At 29.3% G+C, this 20,835-nt stretch overlaps 1 long non-coding RNA gene across 1 annotated transcript; it reads left to right on the forward strand.

Annotated features, from left to right (window-relative positions):
- The first annotated feature begins 5,763 nt into the window (after positions 1-5,763).
- Positions 5,764-8,338, forward strand: LOC107065058 (uncharacterized). The gene is made up of 3 exons (XR_001475555.2): positions 5,764-6,139; positions 6,485-6,683; positions 8,049-8,338. It is a non-coding gene; the product is annotated as an uncharacterized LOC107065058 (long non-coding RNA).
- The last annotated feature ends 12,497 nt before the right edge of the window (positions 8,339-20,835 follow it).

Consider the following 20,835-nt stretch of genomic DNA (forward strand, 5'->3'; position numbering starts at 1 on the left):
CATTTTCTCTCTCTCTCTCTCTCTCTCTCTCTCTCATTTTCTCTTTTTATCACATATAAAAATTAATATAAAAATATTCGTATAATTATTCATTACAATAGGACGTAATTTAAAAAGGTAAGTGTTATTAAAATAATTTTTTTGTGAAGGGAATAGACGTTGGGGGAGGGGTGGGGGTAGAAAGGAGGAAATATCACGATAACGTGCACATAAAAGATTATACCATTGGGGAAAATCGAAAATGCAGAGAATTCGTTTTATACTGAGCCTGTCATAATCCTTTCATAATAAGGATTAGCTTGAACACACCGAAGACGATTACGATCAGGCTCGGCGACGATGCTCGATTATTGCGAACATTGCGGAAAACGTATCCAGCGTATCAGGGTCAACATTTAATCCTATTTACCTTCGCAGATTAATCCCTCGGTCTACACGTGAAATTAATTCTCAGCAAACAATTTCGTATAGTCATCTATATATACATATATTTATATATGTATCGTGTTTTACCACTTTTCAAAATAAATTTTAGTAATCGCTCCCTTATCTCTCCTTTTTGCTATATATCCATCGCGAAGTTTGATTTTTTTGTTATTTTTTATTTTCATTTGTTTCAATTAATCACCGTAAAATTATATTTCACGATTCACAAAGCCATTACGTTTGGTTTATCATTCGAATTATGCGAAATACTTAGGAAATATTTTGATACCCTATAAAAAAAGATTGTACGTTTAATAATGTTGACTATTAGTTGTCATCGTTTGTGGTTGTTGTTATTACTTTGTTTCCTATTGAACAACGATATAAATTTATTTTCTTCTTTAAATTGAAAATGGAAATTTAACTACGGTAAAGGGTTAGTTTGTTAATCGTCTACAATACTAATTTGAATTGGTATACGTTTGCAAATAACCCACAGTACACGTTTATATTGATTCGTACTTTTGAATTATCCACAGTACAAATTTGTATTGGTATACATTAGTTAATAATTCACCACGGCACAAATTTCAAATCGTTAACAATGTTTTTTTCTTTTTATATTCATTTTGGATTAACAATTAGATTGATAAGTTACAAAAATATCTTTTGTTAGAACGATAGGTTTCGATGAAAACAAATATTTTTGATTGCATACAAAAATAAAAAGAAAAATAGAAAAATACAATCAGAAAATCAGAGAATACGCAACAAAAAGGTTCGTTGTTCCATTGGTAGAAAAAATTTGATTTACCAGTACCTTTCAGAATTCTAGGATCATTACCAGGGATATCATGATTTCGGTGATATTACATAATATTACAAAGGGGAAAAGACATTCGACATATCTGACGAGGTACAAAGAAAGATCTTTCCGAAAAACTCGTGACCTACATAAATCAGAGTCCTTCGTTGATACAAATTCTCACCATCTCCCATGAGATAGAAAAAGAGAAATGGAATGACAAGAGAGGAATATCAAAAAAAAAGGAAAAAAGATAGTCAAATATTATCAATTTATTCGATATTTCTAGACTTTCTGTAATATATTTTTTTTTTATGATTTTTCCTTTCAATTATATCAAAAGTTTAAAAGAAAGTATTTTTCTCATGGTATTAAAAATAATGATGATCAAGATCAAACGAAAAAGAAAAATAGAAAGAAAGAAGTAAAGGGTCAAACGTTGTAAAAAAAAAAAATTTATTTTAATTAATATTTCTAAAGTTATCTATTCTAGTTAAATTTCTTTTAACTAATATCGTTTTAAATTAAAACGATATTAGATCAAATTATCTCATTTTATACGTTTCTTTTATAATTACACAAAAAGAAATGATTATCTTAAAGATAATATCGAAATAGATAATAATAATAACGAAAATGGAGACCCGCTTTTTTTTTCTTTTCTTTTTTTTTCATGCTCGCTGAAACGAATGCAAAAAAAAGCATTATTTTTTTCGGAATACAAAGCTCAAGTTACTCGGTGTACCGCTTAAAAATGAGGTCGGTCCTACAATATGGAGCCAAATAAAAAAAAAAAAAAAAAAAGAAAAAGAAGAAAGAAAGAAAAAAAAGATGACAAAGAGAAAGATAGAGATGAAAAAGGGAAATACGAAAGATCTGCACGGTGCTTGGAAATACACCACCACGTGGCATTGTTAGCCGAACATTGGATTACTTTCTCTAACGCCGCTTGATAGCAAAGCCATTGTTTTATCCTGAGACAATATAGATACATATATATGTATATATGTGTGTGTGTATGTTGTACGTTTATATATATGTGAGATAGGTATCATGCTCACAGCTCGTTTTTTGTTAGGAGTTTCGAAAATATACAGATGGTACTCGTTAAATGCAATATCATTCGATATTGAACAAATAAAAAATAAACATTATAAATAAATATATATTAATAATAAAATATAACGTAACTATAAAATAAACGATAACAGTCAAAACAATTATCCATAAAATAATTTATTAATAATTATTTTAAAATATTAATTTTGTTAGTTGAGTTTTGAAAGGTAATTCAATTATTTAATTTACAATTTTTCATATCTTTTGTTAGATTCTGATTTATTATTTAGAATGTTTTCTGTTAAACTTAAACTATAGAAAATAAAAATAGTTGAAGTATATTTATTATTACAAATTATTTTGAAAGAGAGAATGAATTTGAAAATCATGCAAAATTAATACGAGATTATTAATTTTACGAGATACCGAAAAGCGTTTTATTCGAGGATAAAACTATTAAGTATTTCAAAATACATAATCGAGATATTTTCTCATGAAAATTCTTAATCAAAAATTATCTTTGAAAATAGAACTTTATCAAGAGAAAGAAAGAGAGAGAGAGAAAGAAAGTGGTCTTCTTTTTCTTTTTTCTTTTTCTTTTTTTTTTTATTTTTAAATTCTTTCTTTTAATTTATATACGATGAAAATGGTTGCTCAGTTATATACGTATTTCAACTTAAAGCTTTTACCTTCTGGAAATTCCTACAAATTAAATTAACAAGATTAATAGGAGAACCACTCGTTGAAGAAATTAAATATCCGAGGAAACGAGCTAGTTTAACTTCTTAACATTTCATTCGTATTAACAAGTAAATCTTTCGATTCTTATTCGTCACGTATCAAATTAAAAGAATACAAAATTTTTTTTAATTGCAAAAAAAAAGAAAAAAGAATATTGTATATATATTCGACAGAATTTTATTTTCATACGAATTTCATATGATTACAAAAACATTTTTCTAACGATAATTATAATAGAAAACTACTTAATTGTAATTACATATTCAATTTTTAATATTTATTTTCTTAATATTTAAATTCATGAAAATGTTTAATTGCTATTTAAAATAAATTAAACTTCTTTACATTATAAATGTATCACAGTAAAACTCTATTTAATAGGAAGGTCAAGTTAAACTAGAGATAGTTAAGCTAACATGAAGTAATAAACGAACTGAGTCAAAGCATGTGTACGTTTTCGAACAAATTGAAACTAATAGCAACACAAAATTCACATTCTCTTTCTCTCTCTCTCTTTTACACACTCACACACACACACATACACATTATCTCTCTATCTCTGTCTTCCTTCAATGTTTAATCCAATTTTCTTCCTGGACCAAATATTGTACAGCTTGAGAAGAAGAGTATCACTACTTAAATTACTTTTTGTTTTGTTTCTTATTCTATTTTTTTGTATTTTTCTTTTCGGATTGTACAAGAAACATAGTAAACTAATAAAAAAAATTTCATCCAATTCATGAAATTGAATAAACTTTACACTTTAAATCATCATACTCCAATTGAATTTTAATAATTTTCTATTCAATTAGTTTCTATATAATATCCAAGTTTTTAATAATTTATATTTCAATAAATTACTACAGCATTTTTTATAATTTAAACAAAAATTTTGTATCATTGCATAATTTAACAAATAAAACAACATTAATATTTTAATAATAAAAATTCTGACAATACTTATTTGACATATTCAAAATTTTTTAAAGATGGAAATAATGTAAGAAATCGTAAAAGATCAAAAATGTATTCTTTTTTTTCTGAAAAAAAAACAAGGTCAATTGTCAACTTATTTTTGTATACCCCCCACCCTCGAATAAATGAAAATACATTACACACATCTATACATGTGTGTGTGCATACACAGATATAAAAAAAATCAATTGAAGAACAATTTGAAGATTTTTGAAGATTTCTCGAGGGCAAATGAAAGTTTTGTTCGGTCGTGTCGAATTTAAAGGAATCAACGAAGGGGAATGTTACTTCCTACGGGAATGAATTCTCAAGACACAACGTATCGTGAAAAGAGAAGAGAAAAGAAAAGGAAGTAAAAAAGAAAATAAAGAAGTGGTCGTTATTATCTTTTCCTTTCGCGATGTCACTATAATTAGGCAGACGACCATCAATCCTCAAAACGAAAAGAAAAAGCCAGACAAATGTGCTTTCAATTTTCTTCTTTTTATTGCGCAACCCTTTTTCCTCCCATTCCTTTTCACAATTGCACAATGTATGGTCCTAATTAACCCCTTCAACTGTGTGAAATTAAATAAAAAACAATATCTTGTTAATTTACTTTTCTTCATGTAAAAATTATATACGAATAATACACGAAGAATACTAATGTGTTAAGAATTATATACAAAGTATTTATAAAAAATCAATATGCTAAAAATTATATATGAACCGTTTATTTTGAAAGTGGTGTAAGTCCATTTTCTCTTGTTTTGAGAAAATTAAAGGTTAACATATCTGTTAATTAAAAAATTTAGGTAAATTATATGAAGTCCAGTAATGTTTTTACTGATTTATCAATATGTCATTTTGTTATATAAATATGTTTTAGGCTGAATTTAACTAAACTCATGTATATTTACGGGCTGCAAATAAACTTACACCGCTTTAGAAATGAAACAGTTGTAAAAATCGTTTAATATCAATTTTCGACATATAAATATATATATATATATATATATATATATAATTAATTCGACATTTCTAATTGGAAACAGCTATATGATGTAATCACAAGTCAACTACTGATACTATTAAGTTATGTTCACAAAATGTTAAAGAGTATTCCAAGCTGTCTTATATATATGTATTTGACGTCTACTTGTCATTAATGCCATTTACAGAAATCTATATATTTGTCCATACATAATATATATTACTACTATATTTAATATATAGGATGAGTTCACGTAACGTCGGACGGCACCTAGCATCAGCCACTCATATATCTCAAAAATAATAATGTGAACGATTTAAAAACGGATGAAACATGTGGTACAGGATCATATGATCCAGTTTACCAGTGACGCTCAAGGCAACATCAGGAGCGATCGATTTCTGTTTTCGGCAGGAAAACACTGTATAGCGTAATATTCAGGTAAGTGTTACAGTCACATTTTTATGTTTATAAATATATTTTTTAATATATAAATAATTTTTAAATATATTTATATTATAAATATATTTTGAGTTTGTAAATAATAATACACCATAACAAATGCAGTATAAGATTCTTTGCTAATGATATCAATATCAATCTTATTTTTTATATTATTTCATTCATGTTTATTTCTTTTTTTATATGTCTTTTCGTATTTACAATATAATTATAATATATTTTATGTAATAACATAATAACATTTAATAAAAATACCTGGTATAAATACTTAGCTAATTATTTGATTGAACTTATGATAATCATTACATCATTTCAATCTGTAAGTAATAATACACCATGACATGTACAGTATAAGATTCTTTGCTAATTGTACGATCCGAAACGATCATAGACAACTAGATGTATTCAAAATGCGCGCCACCGATTCTATCGAATTATACGTCATACTCCTAGCGAGTATAAAAGCGCTAACGTTAGCTACCCCCACCTATCGCATCCCCACCACATGCGCCCTGCTGGGACTGTTCAAAGAGATACTCGTCCTATTTTATCACTGGACGCCTACGACAAGACATCTTCAACTCAAGGACCATAGAAAGCAACAAGAAACAACAAAGGACTATAGAGATTCACAAAGAGCAACGAGGCAACACCCCAACCTTTACGGTTGTGATCATTATAAGCGAAGCGGACAAGAGGTGAGACATGTGTTCAATCTTAGAAAGAACGCCATTCATTCTTATATTCTACATATCAACCAGGATTTTATGCCGCAAGGCTTTTCCCTGATGAGCCAATAAAACATTGCACCTTTGACTGGCTCAAATACGTATTTTATTTCACATTTTAATCCAACCCTTTATCCTCCTCATCATAGCACGTCATAATCGCTAGAAGACTCCATATTGGAGAAATCTGTGATATAAATTGAATCATCTAATAATCTATAAATTGAATCATCTAATGATATAAATGTTAATCTTATTTTTTTTTGTTATCTCATTCATACTACCTAATTGTCATATTTACAAAATTATTATTAGGAGAATTCACGTAACCCCAGACTGTTCCTCGTGCCAGATACTTATATATTTCAAAGCATAATTATTTGAACGATTTAAAAACGGATGAAACATGTGGTACAGGATCATACGATCCAGTTTACCAGTGACGCTCAAGGCAACATCAGGAGCGGTCGATTTCAGTTTTTTGCAGGAAAACACTGTATAGCGTAATATTCAGGTAAATGTTAAAGCTTTATTTCTGTGTTTAAGTCTTTATGGTATTTGTTCATTTATAAAGAGCTCCATTATTGTTCGTTATATATGAATTTTATGTTGATTTTCAAAACGGATTAGGTATAGATCACGTAGTGTTGATATTATCCTGTCCCCTAATACCAAACAAAAATAGTCCCTTAACGCTGTACAGTGAAACCTACATTCAAAATAGCAAAAGAAAAAAAAAGACATATATTTATATACATAATGAGTCACAGGATTATTCTATATATCATTACTGACAAAGTTTATAAACAATAATTGATACACAATGTTTTCAAATTCATATACACAGTAAATCTATTTTAAAATTATTTACTTATTTAACGAATAAATTGAGATCAATTTTATTACTTTCAAAAGAATATTTTATTCTAAAAGAAATATATTATTTCAGATGAATGATAAAAAAAAGAAATAAGGTATATTATATCATTTGTAACTAGTACGTCTAATATAATTAATCTAATAAAATTCGGTAACGAATATTCGTAAATCAATATTATTTGTAATGCCTAGTAACTATTTATATGATATATACTGAAGAAAAAAATCATAAATAAACTTTGACAATGATCATAAAAGTTTCAAAATATGTTTCAAACAAACTAACAAGAAAATAATAAAACTTTTCTTTAAATTCCTCCCATTTTAAATTGAGCGATGTTCCAAAGTTTAAAAAAAAAATAACTATTTTATTATATACATATATACATATATATATATATATATATATATATATATATATATATATATATATATATATCATTTTTCCAATCGGTAAATATCATTTCTTGAATTTTACAATTTTTTCAAAAAATAAATAGATGAAAAAAAAAATATATATATATATATACTAGGGGTGCCCCGGCCACGAGTTGCTGTGGCTAATAAATATATAGATAGATCTGAATCTACGCACATAACATTTGTCTTCTTTTTTCTCTTTTTTCTTAATATCGAACCAACTGCGCATGAGCGGTAACATAAGATTACCACTTACTTCACATCATATAATTTTACATTGTCTGAATATAGGCACATAACATTTGTCTTTTTTTTCTCTTTTTCTTAATATCCTTTTAAACGAAAAATAATTATGGTAGGTCACCCTTATCACTCAGGGGTATAAGAAATATAAGAAAAACTATTCTCATACCTACCGAATATACACAAAAAATTTCATATAAATTGGTCAAGTCGTTTCGGAGAATAAGAATAACAAACACTGTGAAAGGGGAATTTTATAGAGATAAGATATATATTACTATTAGGTATAGAACTTTGCTCCTACATTTTTTTCTTTTAATTTGTTTTTTATTTCCAGACTGTTTAAGCAATATGAGACTGCAGCTTGGGTTACTCCCAATTGTTTTGCCAACTCCATTGGCAGCTATATCCGGGTCTTCATGGATCAAGCGCACTAATTCTTCATTTTCCCAATTTTTACATGGTCTTCTTGAAGTAGGTCTTTCTAAATTGAAATCACCACTCCTAAAGTATCTATACCACTTTTCACATGAAGATATGGATATAATACCATGGCTATAAGCTTGTGAGAGAATTCGGTGTGCCTCAGAAGCGAATTTTTTACTATTAAAATAATAAAGTAACACCTCCCGCAAATGACGAGTAGTAGGCTTATAATTTGACATTTCTAATTTGAAATAACTATATGATGTAAACACAAGTCAACTACTGATACTACCAAGTTATCTTCACAAAATGTTAAAGAGTATTGCAAGCTGTCTATAATGTATGTATTCGACGTCTACTTGTCGCTAATGCCATCTACAGAAAAGCTATATATTATATATATACATGTCTATACATAATATATATTACTATTACATTTAATATATAAGGGAAGTTCACGTAGCGTGACAATATCACTTAATTTATGCTCAATTTAATGTAAACTGTTTATGTGAATAAATAATATCCATATATAAACATATAATACATATATTCATATATGCACCTAAATCTGTTTTTACACAATAAATACATTCAAGTAAAATATGTTAAAATTCGTGTAAAAAATATATTCCATCTATTAAAAAATAGAAGATTGTGATTCCAGCTCTAAGAAATCAGCAGAAAAATAAAACAATAATCCACGAATTTCGGAAATTTTCTTCTTAGAATTTAAGTCAATCGTGTTAAATCAAAATCGTTTAAATAAAAGGTCATGTAATAACAGAATTAGATGTATACATATATAACATACAATATATAAATATATTAATATAGTAGGTATAAATCCTTAGGAAAATTTTATATCATAACGAACACGATAGATGATCAATGTTGTTTGATTTTCGTTGCAGCTGCGTTAAAGTAAATAGAAGTGAGAAACGAAATAGAAAAAAAAAGAATGAAAGCTTAAAAAAAGGAAGAGAGAGAGAGAGAGAGAAAGCAAACATGAAAAGCCGTGCCGCTGGCGGCTGTACATCGAATCGATCACGTGAAAATTCGATGATCCAATAAACGCGAATTCAACATAGTAAACATCCTTCCTATTATAACAGCTTATTTTTCCAAGAAAATATCGATAATCGATATAATCCTATGTAATGAATTGAAATATCGAGCATCTGTATGCTCGTAATTTGTCCTTAAAAAAAAAAAAAAAACAAGAAAGAAAGGATAACAATTATAAAAAAAAAGTACGGCATAATATAACAAAAATATTTTACACTCGCAAAGAAAAACTCAATGTCAAGAAATTCATAATAATCTATAAAATATATATATATAAATATACTAGGATACTGGTCACGCGTTGCTGTGATTTTGTTATAAAATGTTGATTTAATATAATTATAAACTATTTAGTAAATTATAACACAAAATAATACCACAATTAGAATTGAAGACATAAAATCATAGTACTCGAAAAAATATAAAAAATAAGGTGCAATGTAAATCTAAAGAAAGTCTGAAATAATTGAATTGTAATATAGCGCCATCTATTATAAACTTCCAGTACCTAAAGACCTAGATAATCTCTAAATAATAAATCCTTAAATTAGGAATAAAAAATAAAAATTAATCGGGATAAAAAATATCCTATTTACTAAGTTGACAAAAATTACTCAAAATAAAAAGAATTTTATTAAGATGGGTTCAGTAATTTCGAAGTTCATTGGAAACCAACAATGTGACACTGAATTTTTATATATACAGAAGATATATACATTATATATTTATATATAAATTAATATTCGTTTTACAAGAGATATTATTATTAAATATTTATATTAATAAATTATTATTTCTTAATAAGGGCAAAAGTAAAGGAAAAATAAACTTTGTATACTTGCATCAATTTTTATAATGGTTTCCGTATAATTTTTTCTTTTTCTTTTTCTCTTTCTCTCATCATATCTATCCATCTTTTAGAACAATAACGTGTTCGCGATATAAGTGCATGATCGTAGTACTTTACTATATATACAAGTAAACGCAGCATGATTCATGGATATCGGTTTCCGATATAAACGCTTGGTATATTCGTGCGAGTTAATTTCAAGTATCTTGGATGGCACCCTAGAAGATTGAAAATTCCCTTTCAAGGATATAACCATAACCTAGGTTCAGAATAAAGTACATCATGGAATTAATATAGATACCCATAAATCTTTAACTGGACTCTACATATTTTTACCTTATTTCTATTTTAATATTTAAAATAATAAGATCTTAAAAAATTACAAAATATTATTCCGTACACCGTATTTTGCTTGGATCGTAATAAATTTGAATTTTATAAAATTAAAAAAATATTTGTTTATAAACTATAGTAGATAATTTATATAATTTTTGTAATATTAAAGATTTACGTTCCAATTTGTTGTTCCATATAAAACAATATTGCTAATAAGAAATCAAAAATAAAATGTTAAATTTCCTAGTGACATGCATGGTACTTTAAATAAACCTAACATTGATACTCGTAGAAAGATAAAAAAAAATACAAGTTTCCTGTCTAAGGGCTATAAGCTTGCAGTGTTTGCGAATAGGTCGGCTAGAAAATAAAAAGAAATAGAAGGAGGAAGAGTAGTTCGTATCACAGTCATGACTACGATGAATAGAAGCTGAAAGCATTTACACTAAGCAACCAGAGATACCATAGAAAAAGAAGATCCCTCTGCGTCTACTACGATATGTTTGTGTGATACTTATTTGGATTTTGTTCAAATAAACGTGAAAAATATCGTCGTAGATTTTGTTGCTTTTTCGTTTTTTATTTATTTATATGTTTTTTTCTTTTTTTTTTTTTCGACAATTAAAATCAACGCGACAACGTTCTCAACAAAAGTTACGTCAACGAGAATTCTAAGCGTAATTCTATCTAGGAATATATAGTTTTTTTTTTTTTTTTTTTTTTTTAATATAAAAATGAATGAAGTAATTTTCGTTGGCTAATAAATTCAACGATTTAAAAAAAGAAAATAGAAAAAAGTATTCGAATCGAAGTTACCAGACTGAACTTTAGAAAATTTTAATCATCCTGTTAAAAGGTTTACCGTTCGAGCGAGAAAATTAGCCGAAAAAATATTAGCAGATTAACAGGAGATGATCATGGGAGAAGAATAATTGATGAAATTAGCGGATCGTTCCATTCATCTTCCTTTATGGACTATTGATATTAATTACATATAATCAAGAATTCGCGGAATTACGAGATAAGGTTGATGAGAGCACGAGCTTGAAGTATCGTTTGCATTAACCTAATTCCGATTTTACTGATTCAACGATAATTAGCGATATTACAAACGAAGGGGTATACACGGGTAGTTATTGGAATTTCCACTGATGAATTTCGACCATCGGATCATAGATTTATGTTAACTATTTTGTCATAGAAAGAGAGAGAAAGAGATAGAGATAGAACAAAGTATATTAAGTTTATCGAATTACTACAATATACCTAAATGATTCTAAGCAATTCAAATTCTATGCTATTCATTAAAACTAATTTTTATTTCATGTAATAAAATCAAAAGTCTATCAAATATTTTCAATTCTACAAAACATTGAACTGGAGATTCATACCGTTTGTAACAAATATTTTCAAATAATTTATTTTCTATAAAGTTATCGCACAACGGAAACTTTGATGATCAAACTTTAACATTAATAAAAGTTAACGCTTGAAATGATAGAATATTTAAGAAAGAAAAAACAATTTCATTAGAAAAATGAGCTTATTATTTATGCGGAAACATTAAACGTGAATTAGGAAAAGCTAAGAAGAGACTAATACATAATTTCATTCTACCCTCTCAGCAAATACTAATTCGCCGGAATTAGTCTCCCTAATTTAAGCGACTCCAGTCCTAACATAAATACAATTTAACTACCCTCCTTCCTGAAACTGAAATATCGAAGTTATACTCTGCATTTGTCGGAAGGCCGATGAATGAGAAGGAAACGAAAAAAAGGGAGTATGTGTGTGTGTGTGTGTGTGTGTGTATGTGTGAGAAAGAAAGAGAGAAAGAGAGGAAGATGAATAAAACGAAGGGGAGATATAAAAAGTAAAACTAGGACAGCCGAATCGGCTATAATCTTCTCAAAGAGTGAAATAGACAGAGACGGATAGACGGATAGATAAAAAAAAAGGAAGCAGCAGTCCCCTATAAGTTCCAATCGAAACTATATATCGGCGGACAACTGATTTCCCATGTGGTAGAAATCGTCTTTCTCCACGTCGGATTATTCGTGCTAATAATTCGACGCAAGATGACGTCAAACGAACGCAATAATACACGAGAAGAGTGTGTGGTGTAACGTTGATTAATAAACGAGACCATTAGTAAAAATAGTTAGTTCGTAGTCGTAGATTATTATAGGTAATACACAAAGGTAACATCAAATTTTTTAACAGGAATTTTGTCAATCCCGTTTCTCTTCCTTTTTTATTGAATTTCTTTTTTTTATCATTCTACATTACGCAAGTCGAAAATACTTCAATTGGGTTTGTCAAATGAGAATCTCAAAAAGCATGAAAAATTTCATCGTGCGTATAACAAAGGAGTAGAGGAGGAAACACCGCTCGATAAATAATACCCATGAAAGTATATAAAAGAGGATAAATAAAAAAAAATAAAAAAAAAAGAGACAAAAAAGATACAAAAAATAATTGAAAAAAGTCGTCGCTAGGAGGAAGAAGTTTTTACAACGAAGCGATTTAATTCTGCAATATTTTTTCACTCTCTCTCTCTCTCTCTCTCTCTCTTTCTCTCTCATAGTCGGCTCCTTGAATTTACTACATTGCGGTTTTGCGGTGAAAACCACGGGCTACGAGCTTTTTCAACTTTAAACTTTTCTCTTCTCGAGTTTGCACTTTCCGGGACGTTGAAAAACATCTTTTTTTTGTTTCTTTTTCTTTTTGGACAGGGTGAAAATCTTCAAAAGATACCTCTATGCCACCCACTTTCGTGACCACCTACCCTGGAATAATAAAACACAAAAACCCCCTGTAACATTACCTACTGCCGATATTCTTATTTTAGAGAATTTATATTTCTGTATTTCTACCCCCAACAACCAACCTCCTCGACGAACTATGAAAATATTCATCCTGCTCTCGTCCTTGGTCTTTCATTATATTCGTGAAGATACACATCCCTTTTCTTATAGTTGGACTACAAATAACCTAATGTGGTGTTGTAATTACAAAGAAAAATGCTAATTCTTGTCGGTAAGTATATATCTACATATGATAAAGCAGATTTCTAAGAATTTTATTGTTATTAAGGCATTTCTACGTTATCACAAAATTACTGTCGATAACATATTACCTATAGTTACCTTCCTTATCGACTACTTACATTTGATAATAATACAACCTACATTATTTAACGAGTTGTTTTTTTTTATTATCAATCAACGAAACTCAATACTAAAAGAAGTTTCCCAAGAGATGGAAGATTTATCGTAAATGGATTCCCCTGAGTAACTTTCAACTATTGTATCTCCGATCGATCAAAGTAAGCAAACTTCTTGCCAATTCCAACGTTCTTTTAAAATATGAGACCAAATAGAGTAAATAAAAAACACGAGAAGGTGTATGCATTTAATAGATAGTCTAGAAAAATGTAATGCGTCATCGCATCAGTAGGCCTTTCAAAGAACAAGATGAGTTTGCAACGCTACTGTTCTATTAGTCCGCACACAAACGGCAAACATTATTCTTTCGAGGCGTTACGTAAAAGCGAAGGACGGCGCTTAGCTAAAAATAGAAAACAGGCGTCGAGTTTAGATATATATATGTCTCTTTCACACGAACTATCTTGCGTTCTCTACCGTCCCAACCAGTCAGTCAACAGAAATCGCCTGTTCCATCTTACATTTCCCTTTTCCCTGTTTTTGCGGCGTACTCTAGAACAAGAGAGAACGAAATGCGCATAACTTCGAACAGCCCCACCAAAATGTCGTAAAGCAAAATCATCGAAACGAACGACTACCACGTTTCGTACTTCGCGTACGACCAAGGTCACTTGGTGCTTATTCCATTCGAATGATTACGCCTTTCTTTAACTCTTTTTCGTCTTCAAAAATGATATTACAGAGTCTTCTTCGCAGTACCTGTACGAGCAGAGGTTCTCAACTTATATAAATTAATCTAATTATAAAATAATTAAACGATAAAAAATAATTTTTCCAATTTTTTATATCATACGCTAGAATATTCTTCTTATTCTTTCTTTATCCGACAATGAACGAACTACTGCAACGATGATGCGCGTTATAGGACACCTAACAAAACAGATCGCGCCTCTACCACCAAGAGAAATCAATAACGAGAACTCGTCGATCGAGAACGAAAGGCGTCCAATTACGACGGAAGAAGTAATCGTCAATTGTTTTATTCATATTTAGATAGGAAATCAAGAAATCTACATAAATGATCTATACAATATTCTCTCTCCCCTTTTGTCTATTTAAAGTAGAATTAATCTACTAAAATAGATTAGAAACTAGTCGCTCTCTCCCTCAATTACGTAACAATCAAATAGAATAGTCATCGTTAGTTGAGAAACTGAACGCTAAACTACTTCCTATATTACTTAAAACGAACAATTATTAAAAATAACCGTTTAAAAATGTTGAAAACACGCCATTTTTCAAGCGTAGATGGCGTTACTGTTTGCCATGCTCCATTGCTAGCCTCCATTTGTCTACCCTCTAAAGTAGAGGAAAAATATCCTCGAAAAAGTAGTGACCTTGAGAACGATCTCCCCCTCTTATTCTCTCTTTATCTTTCCCTCTTTTTATCTGTAAGATCTTTGGTATAGATGGTAAGGCAGAATCAAAGGCATACTTCGAAGGCTTGGAACGCGGCGCTTATTACGAAGAAAGAGAAAAAAGATGGACAGAGAAAGACTGACAGAAAGAGAAAGAAAGAGAGATAAAGAAGAGTGTAAAAAGCCAACCGGCATAACTTTAACAACGGAGGACGCTGCTTCGTATTGTAAGATGCGGAAAGTGGGGAGGAAAAGGAGGAGAAGGCATCGTGTGAACATTGCGCATATGTGTGTAACACAGCACACAGTTGAAGAGAGTCTTGAGGTAGGGCAGTGGAAATTTCCACTGTGCTCGCTCCGAGACGACGGTCAATACTCTCTCCCTCTCTCTTCGAATTGCTTGCGGAGTATACGGCCGAGGGAGTACAGGATGTTTCAAATAAAACTAACTGTCTGGGTTGTCATTACCATTACACTTCACCCAAATTCATTATAACCATGTCATTAAGGAAGATTGGGGTTTTTGAACTATTGGGATACTTATAAACAAAAGGGTAGAAAACAATCTTCTTAAGCATCAATTAAAGCAGTATGAGAGTTTTATTAGTTTAACAATTGTCTTAAAATCTACAATTAAGGTCTTAAACATGAACATTAATGAGATACACAAAAACAAAATTCGGAAATTTGCGAAACAGGTGAACGTAGAAATAATTAGATATAGTTCTTTTGTTTTCTTTTTTTTTTCGAATATTCAAGGAAGAAAATGAAGGTTATTTGAAAGCGAATAACAATCGTTACGGATAAGAATTTAAGCGAGATCGACTTTCAAAGGAAAAAGTTGCTTGCTGCGCGTCCTTTCGTACATTTATCGAGCTACTTACCTTCGTCTGTATACCAGTTTATAAGTCTCTCTATGTATTTCTATATGTATAGTCGATTCTACTGTAGGAATTGTCAGAGACTCGACCTCAGCACCGTCTTGACGCGACTACATGAATCGAGGCCAGCCTCGAGATCGGTAAATTTAAAATGACCAACGAACGAGCTTTCTCACCGATCGAGATACCGAAACCGACGATGCTCGCGCCAATCCATGACCGACGTATAAAAACTTTTCTCTCCAATGATAGTCTCGCAATGTTATCTTAGCGAACTAACCCTTTTACGAGATGATCTTTGCGAGTAACGCCATCATCAATCTTTCTAACAGTTAATTGTTCATCTTGATTAAAATGGTGGATAGAAAACAATATGGCTGTTACTACATTTAACCTAACTTTTTATATTTTCATTGTAAACTTTACAATGATTTATAATTAAAAACATTATTTTATTTATTATTTGAGTCAGTACCAACGTAAATTATTATCTGAAATTAATTAGCATTAACAGTTTTTAGGTTAAGGGCAAACAAAATGTAAAGAAACTTTGCAAGTGGTAGCTATTGAAATAAAATGGCAGACGATCGAAGTCTTCAATAATTCCGCATTGAAATAGAAAGGAATTCATTGTCAAGCTTGAAGTAACCTGTACAAATGTGTAGATTTTCTCTTTCCACGAAAGAACAGCCTAACCCCTTACTTACGAAAGGGTCGCCGAGGGATTCATTCCTGACGACAAAGAAACGGCAGCTAGCCAGCGGTCACGTGACATGATTTGAATGCAGCGAGAATCTTTAAATAGCCCTCCGTCTATGTGCGAATACTTCGAGTTCTCTTCGTTCGTTCAGAGTTATCGCTGAAGAGAGAGTAATTCTACATGGAATGCACCGAGTCTTTCTTATTGTCAACGTAATTCTATTTACTATCATTCCTTGTAAAAAATTACACGAATTTGCACCAATCTTTTCCAAAATTCAAATGAAAGCGGAGTGTACTGCGGAGTGTACTGCGCAGTAAACAAGAAATACATAATAGACAGAAAGTCAACTGTGTGACCATATGTTTTCTTTTAAATTAAGCACATTTCAGGAACCAAAGATCAATTGATTGCAATTATTTATTTAGTATATGTATAATGCAAAATGAAAAATAAGTATTAAAAAGTAATATAAAGTAAATAAGTAAATAAATTAAAAATAAGCAAAACATTGGAATATTTGACGCGCCATCATATTTTTTTTAATTTGTTTTTCTTTTGTCTTAAATGAAAAAATATTCAAAACCCAATGAACAAATGGTATTACATCAAAACGATTAGCCAAGAATTTGAAATATATGACAAAATATTTACAGAGGTGAGGAGAAAAGTATGCAATACAACTAAAGAATTTTTTGTGAAACGATTGATTCTGAATGACTGTGAGTTAAACTCACATATCGTTACAATTGAAACTTGCAACGTTCTTCTTTCTTAAGAAGAAACTGTCTCTAATGTAAGCAACTTCTTCTCTTACGTCTTCGATCCTTCCTGGAATACATTCGATGCGCCAACCTATTACCGATCGCTTTTGCGAACTACGAAGCAATTTGAATAAATGGCGGGAAACTAAATCTCTTCTTTTCATTATTTCATTCAATAAATCATAAACAAATTATGACATATATGGTAAATAATTGATTCATCATTTAATTTAATATAATTATATTTTGATGAAATTATTTTTATATTTAATATAAATTAATTCAAATATAAATATGTATACACACACACACACATATGTGTGTTTAGATATTACAGAGGAATTTGAATGGAAAAGGTTAACCACCAAATAAGAACCCAATGAGTCTCGTCTTCTCTTCACATTTACGTCGTATGGATTAGAAAGTACTACATTCGATGGAAAGCAATCTCAAAGGAAGACGAAGTTCCAGTCCTCTCGTTCGAAATAAGAAAGAAACTCGTTCGCAGTCTCGCTACCAACGAGAAATCAAACTAACATACAACTTTTTACACACTCTTAACTCGGCAAATTCTTTTCCTTACTTCTAAGATTAAATTTTATCATGAAATAAGACGTAACTATTCCTTTTTTTTTACACTTAAACACACATAACATAAAAAAGAAAAGTAAAACATATAATTAAAATCACGAGTAATTTCTAAGCAGAACGAAAAGAAAAAAGTGAAATAATTTGAAGCACGAGTAAAGTGCGCCGCCATTTTGGAAACAAAAATGCTTGAGAGAAAAAACTCAAATTGTTATCTTAACGTTTTTGTTTTAATTTAAAATGAAGAAAAAAGGAAAGAGATGATTTAATTTAAATAAATTAACTTTATTATTACCGAGAAAAAATATGATGATAATGACGCGCGTGTAAATTCTACGTTTTTTTAAAAGACGTCATTATTATCATTGGTTGATTTCAAAGCTAAGAAAATAGTTTGGATACAAGTAGATATCATAAGAGTGGAATGGCACGTAAAAAGGTATATTTACGTATTTAAATACTTATTGTCAGATACTAAAAGATACGTGTTTAATCATTTAATGCATGTACGCGAGCAAGAGAAGGAGAAAAAAATAAAGGAAAAAAAGAGAGAGAATAAACCTAATCGTTTTTATAAAATTGAATATGTTTAAGATAAACTGTAAACATCTGGCTGCAAACATTGTGATATATTCGATTTGGTTTCTACAAATACATTTCATCATTGAAACCGACAAACACGTTTAGCGTTGATCTCACGTTTTATTAACTAAACAAATTTTATTTTTATTTTTTACCATGCAAACAAAAGATGAATTATTTAGGAGATGGAGTGGGAGTAGAAAAAAGAATAAAATATCATAAATTTGGTATTAAAAATAATTGAAAAGAATTTACCAAGGTAAAAAATTGGATAATTTTCCATAATTTTCGTAGTAACCCAGGGTCTTATTGTAAACGTGTTCGTACCTGAATTACGAGCGGGTCGTCCTCTCGTCGTCGTCAAGCAGAAGCTCCAAAGAGTCCAGAATACGAATCATCATCGTCCGTTTCCAGAACTGAAAGCGCGACCGCTTTATCGTTCGTCCGACCAACCAACCCAACCATCCCAACCAACCAACAAACCGACCACGACCGACCGAGTTCACTTCATACGTCCATCGTATTACTCCCTTCGCTCGGTAAAACAGAGTTTTCGACCAACGGACTCGTTCGAAGAGCTCGAAATCATCCACAGATGTCATCGAGTTTAATTACTCTTTCATTTCTATTGAAAAAAATTGTTCATTTATATCTTCAATTAGTTTATTAGATTGCAAAATTTATTTGTTACATCGATGTTTAATAACTTTATTTAAACGAAACAAACAAAGCCTGGGAAAATTTTAAATTAGAAAACACTCTAAGTATAATATAATACCTCGAAAGTTTGTGATGTAGTTTGGTTTTTTATTTTAATTCTTTTTATATTAATATTTATGGTTTCCCTCTTAATAAATGCGTGAAAAGGAATTTTAATATAAATTTAATGTAAGCGTGGAAAAATTGACAAAATTTGAATAGACAATCAAGCGAGATATTTAAAGGAAAACAAGACGCTTTGGATTCATTTTGTTTCTTATTTTTTATTCTTTTAAAAGATTAACAGTTACCTAAATTTTTACACTAAATATTGTACATATTAAAAATATAAATTTTATATAATATTAAATTTACTTATCAATATGATAAGTGAAATAGGAAGTGAAAGTAAAATATTATCTCAATTTGAATTGCTCTAATATGTTCATTTTTATTATTTCAATTATTTAAAATATCGTAAAATATCTGACAATACAACTGTGTATATGTGTATGTATATATGTACAATATCTATATAGAGTAGGAAAAGCTAATCGATAACGATGTGTACTTGTAAGCTTCACCAGTTCGATAAAGTTCTCATACAATGTTCTCGAAGAATCCCTATCACCAAATGCAACGTACTTTCTTGTCTAATCCGATCAGACGAATTCCTTTTGCAAGTTACTTTCTTATTCTTTCTTTTTTTTCTTTTTTATTTATTTATTTATTTATTTTTTCGATCTTCCAATTAGTTATCTCTTTGTTGTTATACTGCTTATTAATTGCTAATGCAATACGTGATATACACCTTTGGAAATGTACGCTGGTGATATTAATTGCTAAACGATAATTGAAAGGTGACTTAGCACCTTTTTTTAGTCATCTTGTTAATATACAATGGAATAAAACTTGTGCATACATATTATATGTATCTATTATACATATACAACTATGTATACGAATACAAATATTTTACATATTCAATTATGTATATATTATACATTTGTATAAATAAAATGCATTATATTTTATTAAATTTTAATATTATTACAATATATTATATTAAACAAAATTAAATACACTTTAAAAAATTACATAAATTTGTTGCAGAGTTTATAATAATAATTTATTATAATAATATATTCTTAATTAATTTTAATTTATTATTTAATTCGTATATTTTGTCTAAGCAATTATAAACTTATTCTATTATAAAATAATAACCTAATATAAACAGACTAGAAAAGTATTAACAATTGTTTATAATTATTATTAAAAAAATCTCTCATATAAATGAATTAAAATAAAATATTTTTGTTGCCTTATATAATTTATATTATATAAATCATTAGACGAGATTTTATTATTAATCAAAATATTTCTATTAATAATTTCATATCGATCGATAAGAATAAGATAATTCAATGTATTTATGATTCATTAAACAATAAATCATCATTAATAATAATTTTTCAATTAACATGAATCATAAATTAATATAAATCGATAAGAATAAGATATATGTAATAATTATTGCGTATTTTAGTGAATCATTTATCATGATTCTTGACTGATTAGAAAACTTGGGATTAAGAAATTTCCGTTGGCTTGATAAAAATTGTTCTTTCTCTTTCTCTCTCTG

Source organism: Polistes dominula, unplaced genomic scaffold (genome assembly GCF_049000335.1).
Source record: "Polistes dominula isolate Pdom_NZ unplaced genomic scaffold, Pdom_raw_medaka contig_49, whole genome shotgun sequence".
Lineage (NCBI taxonomy): Eukaryota > Metazoa > Arthropoda > Insecta > Hymenoptera > Vespidae > Polistes > Polistes dominula.